Here is a 25,383-nt window from a genome sequence, read left to right as displayed (position 1 = left end):
GGAGATGATGAATGGGGTATTTCTTTGGAGCGCTGACACAAAAACGAATTACAAAATAAATTGAGCCACAAAGATTTCAAATTTCATATTCTGGCCTTAATGCAATACCAATGAGAGCTTCTTTTCATGGTGTCTTTGTCTTCAAAACAACGTGGTAATGTTACTCTCTCTTAGGTGCCTGTGTTATTAATGCTTTCGTTCGTTAAAAGCCTGCATTTTGGGTGCTTGAAATCTCACTGGCGCCAAAATGTTGGAGATATTTGAAAATTTTAGGCGGCCTATAAGGTAGTTTATGCCCACCTTGGCAGTAATGTGTCCGCGCAGTAGGTCTAAGCGCTTTCTTGTTTCTTATGAAATACTTTGGCGCTGCTACCACCAGTGCTATCAGTGTTATCTATGGCCGCACTTCACAAACAGTGAATAAGCGTACCCCACAGATTACGGGAGCGCACAAGATGAAAAGCCGGGCCTATAACGTTTTGTTTAATTTAGAAAATCCTTAATCAGTGAATGCTAAGAAGCATTCCCAAGGAACTGTGGGAAAACAGGGTGGCGCAAAAGATATGGTAAGAAATTAAATGGTGAGTACACCTCTGGTAATGCGGGCGGTCAGCACTAGCAGGGCCACATTTTTTTCCTATCGACGCTGCTGCAAGGAAAAATGTATGCTATGAACGCGTTCGTATTTTGTGAACGTTGTACCGTTCGCATAATGCGTCTTTACCAGATGCAACATGTATAACTGAGCAGCTTCTCACGCCGCGTTTATGAGGGTAACCCTATAAGGACGTCTTTCCCCTTTTCGACCTTTCCCAAATTTGCGGCTGTGGCCTCATCAAGAGGCTCAGAGGTAAGAGCACAGTGCTCCCAGTCTTCGGTATCTATGGCTTCTTCACAACGTGAGTGGTGCGCCCTGTGAACACTGGCCACCGAATTCAATGTTCTGCGGAGGCTTTTACACAACAGCATATGATGACGCGCCTTGAATACGTGCGTTCCTTTGCCCCACATTCATGGTCAGCATAAAGACGAGAAAACTACCGCGAGGAGCGTGCTGTAGACCAAGCGGCCATTTAATCTGAGTATAGTCATGCTACCACGGGACTACGACTCAGAGAATCACGTAGCAACTCAGAGGATCACGTGGTAGCCAGTGGACACTAAATAGGCACAATGACCACGACTCTTGCACAGAGACCGGAAACGTTCGTTTTATAACATGGCGCTGTAGAATTAAAAGCAGTCAGATCAAGCTCGCGCGGCTTTTATTAAAAAACGTTCAGCTACCCGGTGAGTCCTACACATCCTACATTGAAGACGTGCTTGCCCTGTGTCGACGTGTCAACAGCGCTATGTTAGAGTACGATCGGGTACGTCACCTTCTGAGACGGCTTGCGTCATTTGCTTTCAATACGCTTGCTGCTCAGAATCCAACGTTAGTCCAAGACATCCGAACAACTTGCCATCGTCTTGACGACCTTCAGTCACTTCGCTTAAAAGACACCTGGGACACCCCAATTTCACCCGACGTGGACTTACGCTCCCTCATACGCTCCATTATCCGGGAGGAACTGCACGGCTCCACCTTACCGCCAGTCGACTCCCACCCGCCCCCAGCCCCGTCGTCCTCGCCTTTGCGTGATCTCATCAAAGACGAGCTCGCTTCGGTCACTCGTCCCTTGGCTGCGGAACCACCTGTACCGCGTTTTGTACCTACCTATGCCCAGGTTGCTGCGACGCCTCCTGCTGCTGTTTACCCGTCCCATCCACAGCCCGTCCAGCAAACTCCGTTCTCTGTGTCCCCGAGCCCCCCCCGCTATGTGTCCTGTTTGGAGTCCGCCCGCACGTCGGCCGGTGTGTCACTACTGCGGAATTCGCGGACATGTTGCCCGTGTATGCCGTCGGCGTCAGCGCGACGAGCGTGAGTAGTACCCAGCACCTCCACCACTTGTGAGACGGGAGACAGAGCGCAGGATGGAGCGAGCTTTAATGGCACACGCAAATATGGCGACCAACCCTTCGAAGAAAAAGATGAGCGATGATGATGGATATGTACAGATGAAGACGAAGGTCGCATGTTGTGTTTACAATATCTTTTTTTTATAAAGGAAGCAGCATGCGCAGGAGCACGTTGTGCACTACTTCACTCTATTGTGGCGTTCACATCGAGTACTTTTTGTTGCTAGCTGCTTCTATGAATCATTAAACTAAAATACGATAGTAAAGTGCGAAAAAGGCGCACTGTATAATGGCCACGGATGTTTACGCCATCGGGAGCGGAAGAATGGTAGGTATACATAACCTCGTAGATATTTACCACTTGTGAAAGGTGCTCCTGTCTTCACAAATGTGAGGTTTATAACCTTGAATGTTGCAGGAAGCTAGTGGTTGTGCTAGTGGTATTTGTTCAGAAGTGAGCATGGAGAAAGAATGTCCTCTTGCGTTGTTACTTTTGGTCTTTCCTTGCTGAGACAGCCATAGCTATATATGTTCAGAGAGCGCTCTCGCGGTAAACATTCAGGGGGCACTTTGCTGACCTAAAGTGCGGTGAGGCGAAAGCCTTAAGCGCGGCGTTGCTGCTTGTGTCAGTGATATGTGGTTAAGATGTTAAACGTCGGTTCTGAAGGTGGTGCGTGGTGGAAACGTTTATTGCCAATGATGTAAATCGTGGGGGCGAAGCCCCCTACATGGCACTTGGATGCCCGCTCAATGTGAGGAAGCACCCTTACAACACCGAGGATAGCCCCTGGAGCGCAACCCTTCGGTTAGCGCTGGAGATGATCCGTCGCTGGTCTTGAGCGGACGAGCTGGTCAGCAGAGACTCCCAGTAAGGCTCTGCCACGGTTGGTGATGGGGATAAGGGAAGGTGGGGCATGTGACGGGGGTATGTAAGAGGTCTCCTGGTTTGCCGCAAAGTTTGCATGATGACGGGAATTGGTCTGGGTATCGGGTATGCAGCAGTATTGGGCATGGAGCAGTCCGGGATTGTAGTTGTCGCCAGTGTGCCGCCTGCGCTATGGTGAGGGATGGAGCTGGGGGGTGCGTATTCCCTTCGCTTGTCTCGGTAGTACGAGAGAATATCATGAAAGGAGAGCAGGCGCTCCGAGGATCGTAGAGGGGGCTCGACTCCTGCCTGGAATGTGAGACCTCGGGCTAGGGAATAAGCCGCCTCGTTTCCAGGCAGGCCAGCATGTGCTGTGCGTCCAGATGAGGGTTATAAGGCGCCGGGGCTGCCAGAAACGCAGTGAACGAGTAGCGGTGCTGGTTATGCAGCCCTTGGCATAATTTAAAATGGCATATTTGGAATCAGAGACAATTTTTGTGATATATGTAGAAATGAGAGCAAGCGCGATGGCTGCCTCTTGTGCGTCTGTCGTCGAATTGGTAATGATTGACCTGGAGGTTAGAAGCTTTGCATTATTGTCGGCTACCGCAAGGGCTATATGGGAGCCTGTCGTATATTCCGCTGCGTCCACGTGGGCCACCTCATGGTCCTCGCAATACTGCTTGTCGAGGCCCGAGCCCTTGCTACTCTGCGTTCCCTGTCTCGCTCAGGGTGCATGTTCTTGGGGATGGCGGTTACGCTGAGGTTAGAGTGGAGGGTAGCAGAAAGGGGGACCCTCTCGGTAGGCTCTGTAATTGGCGTCAGGCTTAAATGGGGCAATAAAGTACGACCAGCCTGTGATTTGGATAGACGGGATATTTGTGCCGTAAAGGTAGCTTCTTTAAGCTCCTCACAGGTGTTGTGTACACCGAGTTTGAGGAGTCGGTCGTTGTATGTGCTGGGGGAAGACGTAGAGCCGTTCTCATGCAACTACGTAGGAGCGAATTTACCCGGTCTCTCTCCTTCTGTTGGAGGGGTAGGTGTGGAAGGGCATATGCGGTTCGGCCTTATGATGTAAGCCTGGGTGAGGCGAGTCGTGTTTCGCTCGCGTAGGCCAGCGCTGCGGTTCGCTATGCGGCGAATAAGTCGAGTGATTTGTTGAGCGTGTGTTTGAAGTGTCTTTATGACTTCGCCGTGCTCACCGTGGGAGTGCAGAGCTAGGCCTAGCATGCGGAGTTTGTGTACTAGTGGGATCCCTTAGCAAAAACTAATACGTTTGGAATATACGGAGGTCTATTTAAAATGTATTTTAAACATATTTTGTATTCATGAATGCACTAAAAATATGTAGGAAATACGTTTCTGAAATTTCATGCTTGGTATTCGAAATATATTTTTAAAATGTGCCAAAAATACCTCACTTAAAGCATACTTCGAGTACTTTTCAAATACATGAAAAAATATGCATGCAGTTTTAGCATCTTGTCAGTGTATTAAAAGTGTATTTTCGGAAATATGAAATTAATTCATCGAAAGTATACTTCAATTCTAGAAAACGGGCAGCCCTTGTAAACGTATATGCATGCAGTTTTAGCATCTTGTCAATGTATTAAAAGTGAACTTTCGTAAATATGAAATTAATTCATCCGAAATATATTTCAATCCTAACAAACGGGCAGTCCTTTTAAACGTCTTTGCACACTTCTAGCTGCCATGAACAGTCGAGTGCTCGAAATCGTGTTTCGGGAAAGGGCATTTGCGTGTCGTCAATGTATTTGAAGTGTACTTCCGTAAATACGTAATTAACTCGTCCAAAGAACACTGAAATTCTAGCAAATTGGCAGTCCGCATTAGCATATTTGCAGCGCACTACAAGCTGTCGTTGAACAATCTAATGCTCAAAATCGAGTTTTGGGACATCGCATTTTGGTGCTGGCCATCTATTTAAAGTGTACTTTCGTAAATACGCAATTAATCCGTCTGAAGTATATTTAAATTCTAACAAATGGGTTGTCCGCGTAAACATATTTGCATTACACTTCAAGCTACCGTGGAACAATCTAGGGCTCGAAATGACGTTTCAGCGAAGAGTGAAAACTTTCCCTTTCTTGTCATCCTTTCGTTTATGGTAACTTCTAGCAGGAAGGTGATCACCACTTATACCCCTGCTACACGGGCGCTTCGAATGCCTTCCAGCCGAATGTCATCTAACGATGCTACATGTGTTCTGTCTAAGGGAGCGCTTGAAGATAATATTACGCCAATGAATATTAACCGCGTCAGCATGAAATTTCCCCGGGAGTGCGCCGATGAGGACGACTGCACTCATACTGTTGTTTACATCGCTTGTTTACATAACATAAAACGCAATCTGCGCTTTGGTTCTAATAAACAATCTGTTTTCTTTTTTACTGGTTGTACTCGTGATTGTTTACGCAGTGCTACAATGTGTGGGAAGCGATGATGCGATCGCATGCCTGAGAAAGCCGGGTTGTTGGCATCGCGCAGGACTGGCGCTCCTCGCTTCTTGTCCCGGCTTTCTCCGACGTGACCAGTACTTTTTTTTAAACTACTTTATCCAGAAGTATGTATGGCGACTGTTCGCTTTAACTGAAACGGCCTAACTTGTTATCCACAAGCTAGCGACGGCGACGACTGCTGCTGGCCGTAAAGCACGGCTCGGCAGTCTGGGTCACACCGGCGATTCCCGTTCATCGTACGCGTTCCGTGCGATGTAAGCAATAGTTGATTTCAGGTCACTGTTGCCAAAACTACACCTGGTGACCATTTGCATTCGCTAAAGCTTGTGATTCGCTCTTCACAACCGCCGAAATCACAGATCCAACCCTGCGAACTCGCTGGGCCTAGTCGTCGCGGAAGGGAACAGAGCCGTCGTCGATTGAAACTGATTTGGCAAGCGCTTATCGCTGGTGAGTGTTCAGGTATGCACATGTGAAATATAGCCGTTCGTTTCGCTCATTTAGAAGCGGGAGCATGCACACACCGCCGCCTCATCACCGTGCTCTCGCTCAGCCGCCGACAAGGCTGACCGTCCGCCGACCGGATTCGTCGGTGTCGTTGGCCTGAAAAACGTGTCCCTCTAGAATCATATTATAGTAAACTAGATATTTCACTATAATTACATGCTGTTGTTCAGCGTGATATATACTGTCGTTGTCGGACTAGTGTGACCGCCGTCGTCGTCGTCGCTGTACACTGAAAACGAGCTGAGGCTTTCGAATGCGTTTCGAAAGTGTCGTGCAGAACCGCGGCAGTCCATCGAGTCCGAATGTCATTCCTATTCTCGAATGCCATTCCACTCAATGTCATTCGAACATTTCCGTGTGAGAACGTGATAGCATTATACCAGCAAAAGCGCCTTGGGTACTTCTGGGTCCGAATAAGCCAGCGGAAAGGACCCCGTGTGGCAGGGCAGACCGGCTCCCTTACACGCCCATGTATCTGTTGGTTGACAGTTCGACTCCTGACCTGTGCCTGACCCAAGTTTCAACTAGCAATTCCGTTCTCATTTAATCCCAGATTCGAACGCGACCAGTAGGGTACTTCTGCGATAATTTGGAAGCCCACAGTATTTGCGCAAAAAAAGGTATCACCGTGCAAAATAGTGCGTCGCTTTCGCTGGGTATATATAAGGCAAGCCAAGTATAGCGCTTGTCGTAGGATTTGTTGTTTGCTGTGTCGCTGTCGTCTTGGTATGCTGTATGTAGGTATCTGCCGTTCTCATTCAATCACGTGACCTTATAATGTCAGACTCCTGTTGATTAATGATAAATACCCGTGTACGATTTGTTCTCCGGTTGATGAATTAACCCCTGTCATTCCATGGAGCCGCCCAGTAGACTTTTTTTTAAGCCCGAGTAAACACATTTCTAATGTATTAAATGTATATTTTTAGTATATTTCTAATGTATATTTTTATTATATTTTTAATGCATTATAAATATGCTAAGCGGGCAAAAATGTACTTTTCACGTATTTTTAAGAACGTTTAAAATATTATTCCTAGTATACTTAGAAAGCATTCGTATTGCAGTTTAAGCATAGGGACAAAAAAATGCGAAATAAATATGAAATTAATACAATACGTTTGAAATGCATTTTTAGCACATCCTCTTTTCGCTAAGGGATGGGATGGGTACCTAGGCTGAGGTAGATGGGTGCATTGACTGATTCGTGGTGTTTGGGTCGGTAGAGGAGAGAGAGAGAGAAAACTTTTATTGCTCTTTCAAGAGATTCGCGGAGATGAAGACTTCTTGGTCGTCCTGCTTGGGCGCTGGCGACTTGAGTCTTCGAGCAAGGGTGGGCCCTCAGTCCAGGGCTCCACTGAGTCGTGCCGCTTCAACAGCGTGCTGTACCAAGGCCCTCTGGACCTCGAGCTCGCTGCTGGAGAGACAGCTCTCCCATTGCTCCTCACTCGGTGTTTGATAATTGTGGAATGCTATGTTTCTTTCGCACTCCCAGGTAATGTGATAGAGTGTAGGTGTACCGCCGCACCAGGGACAGTCTGATCTGAATTGCGTTGGTGACATTTTGCTGTATATGTACAGGTTAGGAAGTGTTCGTCTGTAGCCTACGCCATCCTACAGCCTCTTCCCTAGTCAGTGCTCTGTGTGGTGGTGGATACCTCAATCTAGTTCCCCTATAAAGTTGTAGGGTCTCTGCGTAGCCTCCCTCGCACGTGAGTAGCCGTAACTCCGGGGCGTCCGATAAGCCTGCTCGGTAAGTGAGCCCTCGAGCCAGGCTGTCCGCCCTTTCGTTTCCTGCTACGCCTGCGTGAGCTGGCACCCAGATGATATGCTGTATAGGCGTTTTTCCAGCGGAAGCTGCCGCCTCGCCGATGATCCTAAGGGCGATGCCGCTAATGTTGCCCTTCGTATAACTCTTGCATGTTTCTTTCGAGTCCGTTAGAATGTTCAGGGAGCGGCCTCTTCTATAGCCTTCGGCTACCGCCAGCGCGACGGCAATCTCTTCGGCCTCCGCTATCCCCGACACTCCCACTGAAGCGCAGGAGGTCATTTCCCCTGTACCATTGACTACCACTACAGCGGCTGTGCGCTTCTCTACGCTTGCGTACATAGAAGCGTCCGTATATAGTGTGTTTTCGGATCGGCCTAGCCTTTTGTCCATCTGCTCGGCCCTAGCCCTCCGCCTCTCCTCGTGTAAGTTGGGATCCATGTTTTTAGGCAATGGCCCTACATTGAAAGTCCTTCTGAGGTCGTCTGGTACTTCTGTGTATCTGTCAGCCAGACCACCGGTGTTCCGACCCAACCTCTTCAGGAGCGCCCTTCCTGTGGGGGAGCCTCTGAGTCTAACCAGTTGTGCACCCGTTTGAGCCTCTGCGAGCTCGTCGAAGGTGTTGCTGACTCCGAGCTGGAGCAGTTTTTCGTTTGATGCGTTCCTGGGTAGGTGCAAAGCGATCTTGTAGGCCTTCCTGAGGACACAGTCGGCCTGCTCCCTCTCCGCTTTCGTTGTAGCGTGGTAAGGCAGCGAGTACATGACCCTGCTGACGATCAAGCTGTTTACGAGTTTTAGAGTGTCTTCTTCCTTCATTCCGTATCTTCTCTGAGATACTCGGCTGATCATTCTTCCCACTTGTTCCGCGGCCCTCTTGAGCAGGGTGATGGTGTGACTGCATTTGCGGCTACTTTGCAGCCACATACCCAGGATGCGGACCAGGTTCTTTTCCTGGATCAGCTGTCCTTCGAGGACGACATCCAGTGAAGCTTGGGTGGGGTGTCTCCCTATTCTGATGATCTCCGACTTTTCGGTCGAGCACCTCAGGCCTCTCTCCCTTACGTAGTCTTCTATGCAGGTGGCAGCTTCTTGTAACCGATCTTGTTTCTCTCCTAGCGACCCTTGGGTGGTCCATACGGTAATGTCGTCGGCGTACATCGCGTGTTGAATACCCGGGATCTCTTTGAGCCTTCTCGCTAGTCCTAGCATCGCCATGTTGAAGAGTACAGGCGATATGACAGAGCCTTGGGGTGTTCCCTTGCAGGGCGTGGCGAAGACGTCGCTTCGTAACTCGCCTAGCCCTACGGTTGCTGTCCGGTCACTTAGGAAGGCCCTGATGTAGTCGTGGACCCTCTTCCCGCAATTCGTGTCGTTTATGCCTTCCATGATGGCGGCGTGGCTCACGTTGTCAAAGGCCCCTTTGATGTCGAGGGCCATGACAACGTTCTCCCCGCTTCTTGGCATCTTCTCCAGTACTTCCTCCTTTAGCTGGAGGAGTACGTCTTGCGTGGACAGGTGAGCTCGAAACCCGTACATGCTATCGGGGTAGAGTTGGTTCCTCTCCAGGTGCGACTGGATTCTCTTCGTTATTACTTTTTCGTACATCTTGCCTAGACAAGACGTAAGGGAGATCGGTCTGAGGTTTTCCACTTGTAGTTTCTTGCCAGGCTTCGGGATCATAACCACGACCGCATGTTTCCACTCGGCGGGCACCGTTCCTTCCTGCCAGAGTTTGTTGAAGTAGGCAGTAAGCTGATCAATGGCTCCATCTCCTAGGTTTCTGATCAGCGAGTTACGGATTTTGTCTGCTCCTGCTGCCGTATTTTTCGTAGCAGACCTGATCACTTCGACCACCTCTTCTCTGGTTATGGGTCTGTCCATATTAGGGTTCGCTTCGCCCCGGTATTCTTCTTTATAGCTCTGGGCCTGATCGTTGCCATAGCATTTGATCCGGACTTCCTCCATTAGCTGTTCGTCTGTACCGGTGTATTGGTGCACCAGCCTTCGGATTGCCTTGCCGCTCTCTGACTTGTTTTTGCTTGGGTCCATGAGGGACTTGAGGGTCCATGAGGGACTTGAGGTAGAGGAAGAGCTCTGATTTTGAAGGGGAGCAGGTCAGGCCATGCTCTCGTACATATGCGTTGATGGTGGTTAGTGCCAATTGTAGGTGCTCTTCTATTTTGGCATCACTGCCATGGTTTGCCCAGACAGTGATGTCGGCGTAGAGGCTGAATGGATGTCGGGAATTTTGAGCTAGCTGTTGAGGTAGGTGAAGAAGTGCTATGTTGAATAAAATAGGGGAGAGGACGGCTCCCTGGGGCATACCTCGTGCTTCCAGCGTGATCCCTGGTAGGCTGTGGTCGCCGAAGGTAAGCGTGGCTGTGCGGTGGCTGAGGAAGTTTCGGATATAGTTGTACATCCCGGCGCCGACTCCCAGGGTCATTATGTTTCCTAGGAGAGATGAGTGTGTAACGTTATCAAATGCCTTAGTGAGATTCATCCCTAAGATAACTTTATTGTCAGAGGTCTGTGAGTCGAGAATGTGATGTTTTAGCTGCAAGAAGACGACCGGTGTGGAAAGCCCTGGTTGAAATCCAAACATGCTAGTGGGCATGAGATTGTTGCTTTCTAGGTATTGGCAAAGCCTGCTCTAGAGTACAAGCTCCATGAGCTTGCCAACAGAAGATGTAGGGGAGATGGGTCTGAGGTTAGAACTAAGCAGACGTCAGCCAGGTATGGGTATGAAGATGACTCTGGCCTCTTTCCGTTGTGGTGGGAGGGTGTTCTGTTGCCAGCACTCATTAAGGTATTCTGTAAGTGCAGCAATGAATTGTGCGTCGAGATTCCTGACAGCCTTGTTATGTACCCCGTCTGGGCCGGGGGCTGAGGACGTGTTAATAATCTGGAGTTCAGCCTGGACCTCTGCTTCTGCAATGGGTTGGTCAAGCTGGTGGTTAGTGGGGCCTGCATAATCAGGCTGGTTTGCAGGAGGGTATGAGGGGAAGTATTGATTTCACAGTTCTTGGAGGAGGTCTAGTGGAGGTATATTGGCAGTATGTATGAGTGTCGTGACGGCGTGTCTCTGAGTAGTCTTAGATTGAGTGGAGTCTATTAAGTGCCTAAAGATGTTCCAGGTCTGAGGCAGACTCATATTGCCATCAAGATTGTTGCAAATAGATTCCAAGTTTTGACGTGAAAGATTCGCTGCGTGCGTTTCTATCGCTTTGTTAAGGCGGGCGAGGCGGCGATTAAGTGCCCGGTTCTATCGCTGCCTTTGCCAGCGTAGCTCTAGGCCTGTTTTAGCCTCCCATAAATGTAGGAGGCGGGAGTCATTTGTGTCGATGGGGCAGTCTTCTGGTTGGGGACGAGTTACGGATCGGACATCGCCTTTCAGAAGCTCGGTTCATTCGGTGATGTCCGTGATGTGGGCGAAGGTGCACGCTGTTCGACATGAGCGGAAAGAGTCCCACTTTGTGAGAGTGGATCCTCTGGGAGGGCTTCGGTGTAGTTGAATGTGTAAGAGAATCTCGGTGATGAAATGGTCGTTACGTAGATTCTCTTGTGTGTTGCCGCATGTTGCGTGAGGGAGGCGATGTGCGAACGTAAGGTCTGGCGTAGTGTCTGTACAGAGACTGTTTCCCGTGCGTGTAGGAAAGGTAGGGTCTGTGAGCAGGGAGAGACCGGCTGTTGCGCGGCTAAACATACCCGACGTCCTTTCGGTGTGGCGTGTGGGTAACGCCAGGCTGTAGGTGGAGCGTTAAAGCCTCCCACGACGAGTAAGGGGCACTTGCCGGCTATGCGCTTCGCAAGGGTAAAGAAGCGATCGAAGGTACCTTGAGGGCACTTAGTGTGGCTATATACATTTAGGATGAACATACTGTTCGCTGCAGCGCGTTGCGGCACAAGCTCCATTAGAAGGTGATCAAAGTCTTCAATTACTATGGAATTGGAGATGGTGGTGATTCAACGACGAACCAGAAATGCTACCCGAGGGGGTGTGGGGGATGTGGGCACAACAGGAGCATAGCCGGGTAGGGTGAGTAGGTTTGAGGGTTCCTGCAGGGCCAGGATGTCGGGTACTTTAGCGCAGGACAGCATCTGGTGGGTCGGGTGACGCTTCTGGCCAAATCCCCGGCAGTTACCCTGCCAGTGTAAGATTACGAATTGGAACTGCCATCATGACAATCTGCAGAGGAGGGAGCTGTAACGGGTGGTTGGGAGCTCTGAACTATGGTAAGGATAGGGTTGGCCTGTTCCTCTAGTACTTTGAGCTTCTTGCGTCTGTTTGGTGCGGTGTCACGCTTTGGAAGCCGGGCCTCAAGATCGTTACAGCGGTCAAAGAATCCTTGCGTTAGCACGACGAATCGGTGGTTAAGAACAGCGTTGTCTTGTGTTTTGTGGATTACTGCGTCTTTGAGCGGTGCGCATTCCTCGTTGATGCGAGTTATAGCGTCCTGCAATTTTGCCTCAAAGCGTGCTGCAAAGGATTCAAGCGGGGTTGGCATGTTGTTTAGTGAGATGGGTGTGGGGGGAGGGGGCGTTGTGCATGGAGGTGAATTTGTAAAGGGATCAGTGTCAGCTCAGCCTCCATTACTAGCAAATCAGGAAAGGAGTTTGGCTCGGAGTGGGTGGGCGCTAGGTGGGTTGGGAGGCGGAGTTTGGGATGTGGTAGGAGCGGGGGCAGGTGGAATGGTAGATCCAGCGGCATGAGCACTTATCTGGGCTTCCAGCTTGGCGATATTTTGACGAAGGGTGGCGGCTTCTGCTCGGGCTGCTGTAGCTTCTGCTTTAGCGGCTGCTGCCTCCTCCTGGGATTTTGCCAGGGCTTGTTGCAGACTGGAATGTGCTGTCAAGGATGTCATGTGCCTGTGTGAAGAGGGGGAGGTTTCCCAGACTTGTTTCAACGACACTGTCCAAGATTGATTGTTTTGATTGGGCTGGGTGAGTCCGGATGACAGCTGGGGAAAACTGTCCCTGGATAGGACCAAGTCTTGCTGCTGCGTTTGTGGGTGGTTTGGCTGTTTCCGTGGTTGGTGGAGGTTTCGTCCCTTGCAGGATCCTGTGCCTGTCAGGTCTGGGCCCTCGCACAGAATGCACTTGGGCGTGCAGAGTGTGTTTTTCAGAGTGTTGTGTTCCCCAACGGGGGAGATATTGGTCTTGGGGTTCGGGCATAGATTTGGCGGTGACCCGGCTGTGTGCAGTTGGTACAGGCATCCGGATTGCCACGGTAAGGGGTGCAGCGGTGGATGGCTCTCATGTATTTGATGGAGTGAGAGACTGTGCTTTCGTCGAAGGTGATCCGGATGGAGTGCGTCTTTCCCATGCGTCGTGCTGCTAGTATGGTGTACTCCGCATTTCTTTTGACCAGGTCTTGGTAGAGTTGAGTTGGCGTCTCGTCGTCGTAGGCGTTTGTAATCACTACTCTGGTGGCCTCTGGTGGTGGTGCCACGTACGCCGCGCACGGATATGTTTTGTCTCTGATGGTGAGGGAGGTCAGCGTCTTAAGAGTCTCGACTGTTGGGAAATGTGTTGTTGCCATGGTGAAAGTATTGTTGGTCGGGTGGATGCGCAGGCAAAAGTCTTCCGGTGGGAGGATATCGAGCTGGGTCTGCACTGTCTTCAAGAGCCGAGGTGCTGGGATATCTTGGAGTCGTAGTTCACATTGCCAGCGAAGGTCTACTCGAATAGCATTAGGTGGGAGTGGTGGCAGCCGCTTGCTGCGGTGCACTGCGAGGTGAGCCTCCTTAGTCGCAGGTGGTAGACGGGCCGGCGTCTTGATGCTGCCGGTAACGGTTCCTGCGTTGCAGGACGCGGTGTTGGCGTTCGGGTGAGTTGCGTCTGAGGTAGCGTTGTCGGAGCGGAAACGTTTCGGCAAAGTGGCTGGTCAGGAGGCGTAGGCTTTGTACAGCACCGGTGTCCAGTCGCTTGAATTTTTCTCTTCCGCGGTAATGGTGCGGCCTACAACCATTACCTCCGTGACAACGGCTGCCGTTGCCGATGGTTTCGGCAGAGGGGAGGAATCCGAGTTCGGCTTAGCTGTGCGGCTTGGCGTCTCAGTCCGATAATCGTTCTTCTCTCATAGAAGGTCAGATTTTGCCCGCAATGGGCTGCTTCCCTGTCCTCCTTAGGCAGTTATGTCGATTTTCGTGCAGATTAGTGGCCGCAGGAGAGAGTGGGTACGAGAAGCAGGTACCGTTTGCCGGAGCTGACGTTGCAGGCATCCGCTCCCGTTGGCCCCCTAGCGGCGAATCACGTCTCTAAGAGTGGAACGCGACAGCGTCTTGGAACGCTGCCAGGCAGTCCACAGAAAGCCATCGCCCGTTTGGCTCTACGCCTTCCTCGTCGGTAAATTGCTTTTTGAGGAAAGGAAATGTATCTGTTTCGCATATCTCGATGGACACCTGAACCTCACCATAACGGGAAGAGATGAAGATGGGAGTGAAGCAAGACACCGTATTCACTAGACGCGCCTATGTTCATTCCAAACCATCAAGATGGCATGGCGGAGTGTTTAGCGTGCTCGTCTCGCACTCTGGAGACCCTCGTTCGATTCCCCAACTCGGCCAATGTCCTACTCGGTTTGATTTATTTATCTGTTCGGACTAGAGAAGTTAATTAGGCTCATTGCTTAACTATTATTACTCACTTAGTCATTAATTATTATGCAATTGTCATAGAATGCCTTAAACCGCTTTGCGATATCGTTCGAATGCCATCGATTAAGTGTCGATTAAGTAATTTTATTATTTATTTTATTTTATTCAATAAACCCCTAAAGGCCCTCAATCGAGGGTATTACATAGGGGGGAGCAATGACGCACAACGCAAAATAAGAATGAGCAAGCACCAAGGTGCAATACATAAATACAAAAAGCACATGTAGAAAACAAAACAAGAAACAAACAAAAACCTGTAGTATACACTGTAATTTACACGAAAAAGAACAGATAGCGTTTTAGAGGCAATAACAATCGCAGGAACAAAACAAAACAATAAAACAGCTAAATGCAGCAAGTGGTACAATCAATTAGTAAAGCTAAACAGACATTTGGGTTAGAAGGTCGTGAAACTTGTTAATATCCCTTTCAGAAGCGATGTGTGATGGTAGATTATTCCAGTCGACTATAGTACGTGGTACGAAAAAGTTAGCAAAAGAAGAAGTGTGGCATGATATGCGTTTAACTTTCAGCGGGTGGTCGCGACGTGGAAAAAAAGATTCAGGTGATTGAAAAAAATCGTTATGGAGCAGAACATGATGGTAAAGTTTATGGAAAAGGGTCAAGCGTGATAGTTTGCGGCGATATGATAACGTATCAAGTTCGGCGCGAGCCTTGTGGTAGAGCATCCGCCTCGCATTCGGGAGGTGCTGGGTTCGATCCCCAGTGCCGCCGGGTACCCACCGGTTTCTTTAATGGGTACAAGACTTCCCCTGGCCTGGCGCTCGGCTCTTCTAGGGTGAAATGCTTGGGAAAAGGGTCTTAGACCAAACAGTTGCCTTGGCGAATGAGTGATAAGTTCCCCCGCCAAGCAACCATAAGTCCGCCTCGTGCGGCATAACCAAATTTGTGGCCCTTTTTTGATTGGTACATGCCCATATAAGGCACGCAATCGAAACGCGGACAGATCTGCCGACACGGCGGCTAACGACAGAATGATGCATTAAAGGCTTTCGCCATTAAAGGCTGTAGATTGCCACAGTGAAGAGGTTTTAGTGATCAGTGCCTGGCTATTGAAGTGCAGAATATCACAGAGTTTCCTAAAATGCTTTAGAGCAACCAGTACGGCTGAATTCGTCCACATTGCTGCCCACGGCAGGCCCCAGAGACGGCGGGCCATGCTTCAGCGCCTTGAACAGTGGGGTCGCCGAAAATAAGACAGAAATAAAACTTATGGAATCAACCAAGAAGAATCAACAAAAAAGCAACAAAAAAAAGCTTCCGTTCGCAGCGTTCTTGTTCCTTTCGGCAACCATACAGCCAAACTGTGGTGACAAGGACCTCGTTCAAGTGTTATTTTTACCCCCTGTTTTGAGGTCGACGACGAAGCAATCTCTTTTGTAAAGCTTAATGAATTGGTAGAGTGTAGTTTGTTTATATCAGCACAGATACCGCAGTTTTTCGACGGTACATATCTCCGGATTCTATTATTTTTCGCCATTATATGCGTGCGACTCCGATGAGGGTCCCTTACGACCCCAACGTGAAAAAAGAACGGCGGAACTGCGCTGACTGTTCGAATTGCAGAGAAGGTGCGTCAGTAAAGAAATCCTGAGATCGCGGATAAATTTGAAACACATAAAACGCTTCGCTTTCTGTCGCCTACACGGGACCTTTACAGCGACTTTTGAATTATGCATACCAACAATGGATTTAAGAAAAACGCGCATGGATTTAAATAAAAGGTTTAGACAATATTACATGTTTTTTTTTTGTCTCGGGCAGTAAAGCCGTATTTCGTTTCTATTTCATGAAAGCGGTTATGAAATTGAGGAATAATTTTCTGTAAAAAGAAAAAACACAGATCAAGAACCCTACTGGCAACATTTTGTTGCTTGGTCACCGCTATTTAACATTATTAGGCATGTAAGATGAAGGCTTGTTGAAGGCACTGTGGCTCCAAGAGGAGGGCGGCAGCAGTCCGTGGTCAGCCAAAGTGAGCACACAGCACGCAGCAGCAATGTCGCTGCTTAATGGAATGTTCGTCTTCATCTTTACAGTTGCCCGCGGTGAAAAGAGGAGCCAACCTGACGACTTAGGGCGCAGACAGGTTGGCTTGGTCGTAGAATGGCTTGAGGAGCGGGACCTGAACAGTCTTGCGTCCACGGCGGCGGCGATCAGATGACGGGATGAGAGGCTCTACAGTGCAATTAACTGGAGATGTGCGCTCGAGGACACGGTATGGGCCACGGTAATTAGAAAGAAATTTTGACGACAGGCCCGGAGTATTTGCCGGAATCCAGAGCCACACAAGGGAGCCATTGGAGAAGTGCGGCTTTGTTTGATTTAGGTCGTGGCGAGATTTCTTTCTGCATTAGGTGTCAGTCGTGAGAGCACGGGCGATGCGGCGACAGTCTTCGGCGTGCCGGATGGCTTCAGAAAGAGGTGTGGACTCAGAAGCGTCGGGTTGGTACGGCAGAATGGTGTCGATGGTAGCAGAAGGGTGACGGTAGTAAAGGGGAAAGAAAGGAGAGAAGCCGGTAGTGGACTGCGTTGCAGTATTGTACGCATAGGTTACATACGGAAGAACATGACCCCAGTTAGACTGGTTTGAAGAGACGTACATGGTAACACGTCACCGAGGGCGCGGTTAAAGCGCTCGGCGAGACCGTTTGTTTTCGAATAATATGCGGAGGTGGTCCGAAAAATTATATTGCACTTGGTGAGCAGTGATTTCACAACATCGGACAAGAAGACGCGGCCTGTGTCGCTCAGCAATTCTTGAGGGGCGCCATGACGAAGAATGAATAGGTCTAAATAAACGAGGCAACTTCTGAGGCTGTGACAGCCGGAAGGGCGGCGGTTTCGGCATACCGTGTCAAATGGTCAACCGCGACGATGGCCCAACGGTTGCCGGTTGAAGTGTGCGGGAGGGGACCGCACAAATCAATGCCGACGCGGTCAAATGGGCGTAGCGGCCAACGTAGCGGCTGCGATTCTCCAGCAGAACAGTGAGGAGGTGGCTTCCGACGTTGACATGTAAGGCATGAGCGCACGTATTTGAGGATGATGGTGTACATGCCCGGATAATAATATCGTAGCCGGATTCGATCGTAGGTCTTGAACACTACGACGTGACCACACTCCGGGTCAGCGTGAAAATGGGCGCAGACTTCCGAGTGAAGGTGACGGGGAATAACTAGCAACCACTTGCGCCCATCTGAGCTTTAGTTGCGGCGATGAAGCAGGTTATCACGAACTGAGAAATGGGAAGCATGGCGGCGAAGAGCACACGCAGGAGAAGCAGCCGTAGGGTTGGTGAGGACGTCAAAAAGAGAACAGATCCACGGGTCGGCACACTGCGCCAAAAGGCATGGCGCGGATGTGAAGCATCGGTGAGGAGGCGTCGAAAGTGGAAAGGCTGGAAATACTGGCTGGAAGTGGGCAGCGGGACAGAGCATCCGCGTGTTGAAGTTTGCGGCCAGTACGATACATGACGCGGATATTGTAGTCCTGTAGGCGAAGGGCCCACCTCGCGAGGCGACCGTACGCTTCTGTCAGATAGGAAAGCCAGCATAGCGCATGGTGGTCAGTCACGACTTCAAACGGGTGGCCGTAGAGGTAAGGGCGGGACTTGGTAAGGGCCCAAACTGTCACCAGACACTCTTTTTCCGTAACCGAGTAATTAGATTCAGCCTGTGTGATCGTGCGGCTGGCATAGGCAACGACGTATTCGACGAAGCCAGAATTTCCGTTGTTCGAGTACGGCGCCGAGACCTACCCCACTGGCGTTAGTATGGATCTCGGTGGGTGCGGTCGGGTCGAAATGGCGCAGTATCGGCGGGGTGGTGAGGATACGGCACAAGGAATGGAAGGCATCGTCACACACTTGGGACCACTGCAAAAGATGGGAACTGCCGGACAAAAGTTGTGTCAAAGGTGCAGCAATTGAGGCAAAGTTGCGTATAAACCTACGGAAGTAGGAGCACAGACCTCGGGAGCTGCGCAGTTCTTTGATAGAAGTAGGTCGAGGGAACGCAGCCACAACACGTAGTTTAGCCGGGTCTGGACGGACACCGTCCTTGGAAACAACGTGGCCTAAAATGGCATGTTGGCCGGCGACAAAATGAGACATCTTTAAGTTGAGCTGGAGGCCGGCGTCAGGTCAAGCAGGTCAAGAGGCAGGTCAAAACGTGCTTCAGGGGATAGAGGTGAGTTTCAAAGTCATGCGAAAGTACGACGATGTCGTCGAGGTAACAGAGGGGGGTCTTTCACTTTTGCCCACGCAGGATTGTATCCGTCATCCCCTCAGACGTGACGGGAGCATTAAAACGACCGAAAGGCACTACAGCAAATTCATACAAGCTGTCAGGTGTTACAAAAGCTGTTTTGGGGTGATCGGATTCTTCCATGAATACCTGCCAGTACCCGGAACGTAAGCCTAAAGGTAAATATTGGAGCACCTTGCAAGCAGTACAGCGCGTCATAGATGAGTGGCAGGGGATGGACGTCCTTGCGCGTAATCTTGTTAAGGCGGCAGTAGTATACACAGAAACAGATGGAGCCATATTTCTTTTTGACAAGCACAAGCGGCGAAGCCCAAGGACTGCATGAGGGTTGAATGACGCCACTCTTGAGTATTTGGTCGACTTGATATCCAAGAACTTGCCGCTCGGTTCCCGACACATGATGGGGGCACTGCCGTAGAGGAGCGCGGGCACCTGTTTCTATGGGATGTGTGACAGTCGACGTTTGGCCCAGTGAGCTTTGATGACAGTCGAAGGAGGCGCGGAACTAATGGAGAAAATGGAGAAGCTGCGTGCGCTGCTGCTGCGAAAGATCTGCGTCGGTGGAGCGGAGAAACAGTTCTGGAAAGGAAGGAGTGGGTGTAGAAGATGGTGAGCTGAGCGCAGTGAGATTGATGTGCGGTGCACCCGCAGTCTCCTCACGGGTTAGATTAGACGGGATAGGTTGGACAATGTCGAGACATTCGCCACGGCGCAAAGCACTAGGGCAGGAAAACGGGTTACAGACCCACAGTGTGGAGAGGCCAACCGAAATATTCAATGCGGCGTAAGGCAGCGAAGACACTTGCGGTGGAGAAAAGCATGGGCTGGCGTGAGAAGGAGAGTGTCATCACGAAGAGGGTCACAAGAGAGTCGCACAAGGACGGAAGAGCATGGAGGCAGGTCGATGTCTTTGGCGACGAGGGCTTTAATACATGGCGGTGAAGGAGCAGAGCCCGGCAGAGAATGGTGAAGAGCAGAGAGCCTGACCTCAGCGCGAGTACAATCGGTGACAGCGGCATGACAAGAAAGGAAATCCGGGCCCAAAATAACAGCGTGAGAACAGAACGGTAGGACGGCGAACTCGATCGTATAGTCGACGTCCTGAGTTAAAACTCGAGTGGTGCAAGCTGCTGACGGCTTTATGTGCGGAGCGCTGGCCGTGCGCAGCGGAAGACCGACAATTGGCGTCTTCAAGCAGTGACAAAGTACTGCGTCTATTACTCAAATTGCGGCGCCAGTGTCCAGAAGGACCATGACAGAAATCCCCTTGACCGAAACGTCAATAAGGTTTGCAGGTGACTGCTGAGGTGTTTGGTAGTTGCAGTTCTTGCCTGAGGAAGTGCGACAATTTTGCTCTTGAGAATTATTAGGGGGGCTACGGATCGGAGAAATGGAGCGGCATCGTGGTGAAGGGGAAGGGAGGTCGGTGATCGCTGAACTGTTGGGAGAGAAGGACGAGTCGACGCACAGGACTCAGCAGACACGGAGTACTGACGCGTTGGAGGCCAGTACCTGAGTGGTGGTGCTGAAACTGGGAGACGGCGACGGCAATGGCGGGCTACCGCAAGTGTAGCAAATGGGCCGGTTATCCTTTGTTCGCCAGGGATCTCGGTCTCGTGGAGATTGTCGGCGGTAAGGTGCCGGCGCTTATACGGGCACTGACATTATAGGGTACGCAGGCGGCCGAGTTTGTGCGACGACTTCGGCGTAAGCCACTGGACGGGCGACAGGTCTGGGACGACGTTGGCATAATTCAGAGGGGTGGCGAAAGTTCTCGGGGCGGCGTCAGCGTATGTCAGCGGAGCTGCTACAGGTGATGGTGAATGCGCGGACAGAGCCACTTCAGCAACATGCTCTCGAATAGTATGTTGGAGAGCTGGGGCCAAATATGACGGCGACCCTTCAGGGCTCGGCAAAAGTGAAAGCTGACGGGCCACCAACTTATATACAAACTCCTTGATTTGCTGCAGCAGAGAGGAGTTGTCAGCTGCGGGTGTCAGTCCGGCAAGTGACTCTGCCTGAGCTGAGGGCTGACGAGTCAGGACCCTCTGCTTACGCAGCTCCTCGAAGCTCTGGCACAACGTGATGACTTCCGAAACGGTGCGCCAGTCCCGAGCTAGGAGCGTCTGAAAGGCGTCGTCAGCAATACCTTTTAAGAGTTGTTTTATCCTGTGAGCTTCCGGCATGCTGATGTTCACTCGTTTGCACTGAGCGATGACATCTTCTGTATAGCTGGTAAAGCTTTCATCGACGTGCTGTGACTGTTCAAGTAAGCGCTGTTAGGCGCGGAGCTGTTTGACAGCCGGGCGACGAAAGACTTCAGAAAACTTCTTCTTGAAGGCGCACCAAATTCCAACGTCCTCTTCGTGGTTGCAGTCTCATAAGCTTGCTACGGCGGTAAGATAAAAAATGACATTGTTCAGCTTTGTCTCGTCATCCATTTTTTGTTCCGGCTCACCCGTTAGTAAGATGCGCGCCAATCTTCCATGTCATGCTGTTCTGTTGCGCTGTCATGTTCTGTTGTTAGAGCCGGCATAGATGACAGCCAGCGGGCTCGCTTGCGCGGCTTGATGTTGGATGTCCTCAGGCATCACAGGTGTCGGAAAAGTAAGGCTATGGAGCTCTAGGAGCCGATATCGTCACCCGGCGACTCTACCAAATGTAATACGGGGGTTTATTGAAGGAACTGGGACCTAAGGAGCTGGGGTGGCAACAGTCCATGGCCACCGAGGTCGAGCACACAGCACGCGCAGCGATGGCAGTGCCGCCGCTCAACACGATGTTTGCCTCCGTTTTTACACTTTATCTCACTTATCCCTTCCTCGACGGTGTATCGTTCCTCGTGTAAGAGAAATGCGCCTTGGGCAGCAAAAGCTATTGCGGTAAGCACCAGATTTCGTCAGATTCCGCCAATTGTTCATGCCGTTCCCATTCATACGTGGCGACATCAGGCACATGCCAGCGGGCTAACGATTTGTCTGAACCTAATGTTGGCAGTTGTTAACCGGTATATGTCTTGACGTCCAGCGAGACTTGCCCAACCCCTTGCATTATGTGGCATTCGAAAATTCTTCATAGATTGGAGCAATGGACTTTCATTCTTTCTACCTTATGTTTAGTATAGGCAATAGGCCTTACCATAAGCGTAGTGCTTCAATGTTTTTTTCATTAGATATGCTCTTGACGGCTTCAACAATCCTTCGACAAGCGAGCAAGGCACAAAAAATAGCCTGTAGTTAAATTCAAGCTGCTGAAGCTTAAATGGTGTCTGTCCACTTCCGCCGGAAAAGAGAAACTTACAAGGAACCGAAAACGGTTGTCCTCCTGTGGGTACTTTCTTCGGGTGTCGGTCTCCCGGAAAAGCTTTTTTACCACTACAGTGGCTCTTACCCTTTGGTGAGCCAAGTGGCGACGTCAAATGTGAAGTTCCTCCTCTTACTCAGAGTCGCCACTCGCGTCTGCACCGATTTTATAAATTGAGGACGCCTTAGGTCCTACCACGTCGAATATATGTGGCTAACTTAACCCTGGGGCGGCACTTTCCAGCGTGTTTATGTATCCGGTAGCAAAAGGCGTAGACGATATTTGCCACGAGCAGATCATAGGTGGCGATGAAGATTTCCGGTGTCGGCGTTGTGGGCTAAAAATCATGGGTAAGGCTCTGGCAAGTGGTCCCCAGAGAGCAACCAAGCAAGCTGCTCACCTAGGTCACGCGACCTTGCCACGCCTTCACAACCTGTCCACTGAACGGTGACCAAACTGCCCACCGTCAGAAGGGGCGCTTAAATTGATGGTTGGTCACTCGGGAAGAGCAACCTGTGCTCCACAAGGCCTACTGCTGGGAACACCTGCCACCGCAGGGTAGTGGCGAATCGCTACCGCTGCACCACTGCGCCAGGATTGGTACGAGGACTCCCAGGGATCTATAATTGTATAGTAGAGGATGGCCTTCTGCATATGTGGGAACTAACCCATTACGCTACCGCGTCCTGCCCTTCAGCTGGAGATTATTTGTTCCCTCCAATTATTTTTAAGGGGAAAGCCTTTAATGGCTCATTCTCCCGTCCGTCCGTCCGTCCGTCCGTCCGGCGCTACATCCAGCGCCTGTGATGACTCATCGACCAGCGCAACTGCCAATCTTCGTCGACAGGTAGAGCTGTCGGCGCGGCGGCGTCGAGTGCTGCTCCGTCGTCAGTCGATGTGCGGCAGCTAGGTGAGGAGGATGGCTCTGAAATGATGCAGCTGTACAAAAACATAGGCAGTCTACCTTCGTCGAGAGGTGGAGCTGTCGGCGCCGCGGCGTCGAGCGCTGCTCCGTCGTCAGACGGTGTGCGGCAGCTATTGGAGGTGGATGGCTTCGAAGAGGTGCAGCCGTAAAAAACATAGGCAGTCACTGGCAGTCGAAGCACCACTGCAAAGGCTTTCGCCTAGCGCACTTTAGGCTACCAAGTGCCGCCATAGTTTTGGAAGCGAAAAGCTTCACTAGGCTAGTCAACACCGGGTCTGGCGTGCGCCGTGATCAATTTTAGCCACAGCTGCGCATGCGCGAGTTCGGCGCGTGACGTGACTGGAGAGGCGGAGGTGGTAGGCGGAGCCGCCGCCAAGCGCGGCTCCGCCGGTCGACCTTCGCCGTCGTTCGCGCGCTCTGCGCGTGTTTACCGAGTGTGCATCGGCGCGTGCTCGACTTCCTCGTGTGACACTACTTGCAGCCCCGTGTTTACCACAGTTACTACGCATGCGGGAGGAGGGAGTGGATTGTCTCACTGCGCGATACGCCTTTAGGTGCACGCGCAATTGACTATATAGCTCGTTAAAGGCTTTTAAAAGAGTATTAAGTAACTAGAGTACATGCAACACCTTAAATGTTCGTTTTATGAGATACCATCCCTGCTGAAAAAAAGTTCTATGATGCAATAACCTCATAGATCATTCGTCATAGAATATCATACAATCTGTATGATATATCATACGAATTGTATGATATATCATACAGATTGTAAGATATGTCATACAGTTTGTATATGTCATACAGATTGTATGATATTCTATGATGAATGATCTATGAGGTTATTGCATCATAGAACTTTTTTCAGCAGGCATATATTCGCAGCCATTATAAGTATGCCGAAAGTTCTCTACTGGTGGTCTTTAATGCTACAAACACTGAATATTTGTGAAACGCCGATGTTGAGAAAAAATCCGAGCGAACGTCGCTTAGACCTCTGGAAAATTTGCAGACAAACTCGAACATTTGGGTGCTAATAGAAGGCTTTCGTAGCGCTTACACTTGTCTTCCATTTTCAAACGCTGTTTATAGATCCGATGACGTGTAAACAGCCTTATAAATCTATATTGTAAATGTCGTGCCATCTGATAAAAATGCTCACAGTTATAAATTGCCAATGTCATGCACTTGTCCCGACAAATGGCGCTGCAGCCTTGAGGCGATGAAGCGCAAAACTAATCGTGTTTTTGGATTTCCAGAAAATGTTATGTACACGCTTCAAAGGATGTGTGCAGTTTAGACATAACCCTCCTTTTGAAACTGAGATCGATGAATAAAGATCCTTGTTTCAAAACAGATTGCGAGCCTTACTAAACGCAGTATTTTGGGGCGGATTGTGTTAGAGGGCAGCGTTGACTCTTTAATCCTGAACCACTGGTATGACTGAAGTCGAGATTTTTTTTCCTTACGCGACTATTTACGAATTCGAACTGGAGAAATCATCTGGGCTATAAAAAGCCAAGCCCCTATATTATCTTGCATCTTAGTTAGTTAGTATCAATTTCTACAGGAATGAGGTTACGACTATCCAATAACATTTACTCGAACACTGCCTCATTTTTCTTTCCCGTAAAATATTTCGTTCCTTCTTATAGTAAAATGAAACAACCATTATCTGTTCGACCGATCATTTAGTAAGGCCAATTCAATTTGCGGAAAAGATAGAAAATATGCAAGTACAATGATACATGAGACATTGGTTTGCTTAGCTGAATGAAAAGGAATGAAAATAATGTCATCCTGCCTCTGTTTTCATAGGAGAGTCATAAGGAAGCGTCTCTAATAATATAAATAACAATGACCTTCGCGTACCGTCATAGGCAGTGTGGAGTAGAGAATAAAACAGAAAACCACATAGCGAGAATAAAAACAACTGCCGTTATTATCTTGATATAGGTGCATTTTACGCATTAAGTTGAAATAAAAATGAACGCCGACTAAACGTTGTTAAAAAAAAAATGTTAGACGCTTCGGCTTTCGCACCGAAGCCGTGTTCACTAAACGGAAAGCGTTAAGCAAGAAGCTTTAGTTCGTCACAGCATCGCTCCAGCATATTGGTGCATAGGTGGAAGATTACTTTCGTTGTGATTTATGGTGTTATCTCTTGTGCGGATTATGTTGGACTCCAGACCTCAGCGTGAGAGGCAATTCGTCTCTGTGCCAATAATTAATCCTTGTTCCGAAATGACTATTTGGCGCCGCGGCTCACACGTGTTCCATCAGAGCGGTAGGTCCCAAGAAATACGCAAATAGTTAATAGACGCATCTAAAAAAATGTATGGGAGAAAAAAATCCGGGCATTTAAAAGAAGTTTCACCTAACCAGTTTTTTAGACTTATATGCTTGCCAGCCTTCCTGTAGCTGTACTGGGGCTAGGCATGTGGATGAAATCGTCTCCAGTAGACAATTTCAGGAACTGTTTTTGAGAGATCTCTTTTTTAAAGAACTCAGAGTAGGGTACCTGAAATATTTTCCATAGTTGTTCACGGATTTTAGACCTATCTTTAAATCCTCTGTAGTGTTATAGGTGAAAAATAGGAAAAGTCGCTTACAACCGAGTACAAAGCTGGCCTG

Source organism: Amblyomma mixtum, chromosome 4 (assembly GCF_055824585.1).
Source record: "Amblyomma mixtum isolate Tamu chromosome 4, ASM5582458v1, whole genome shotgun sequence".
Classification (NCBI taxonomy): domain Eukaryota; kingdom Metazoa; phylum Arthropoda; class Arachnida; order Ixodida; family Ixodidae; genus Amblyomma; species Amblyomma mixtum.
The sequence above is the reverse complement of the archived record's forward strand: the minus strand, read 5'-3'. Positions refer to the sequence as shown.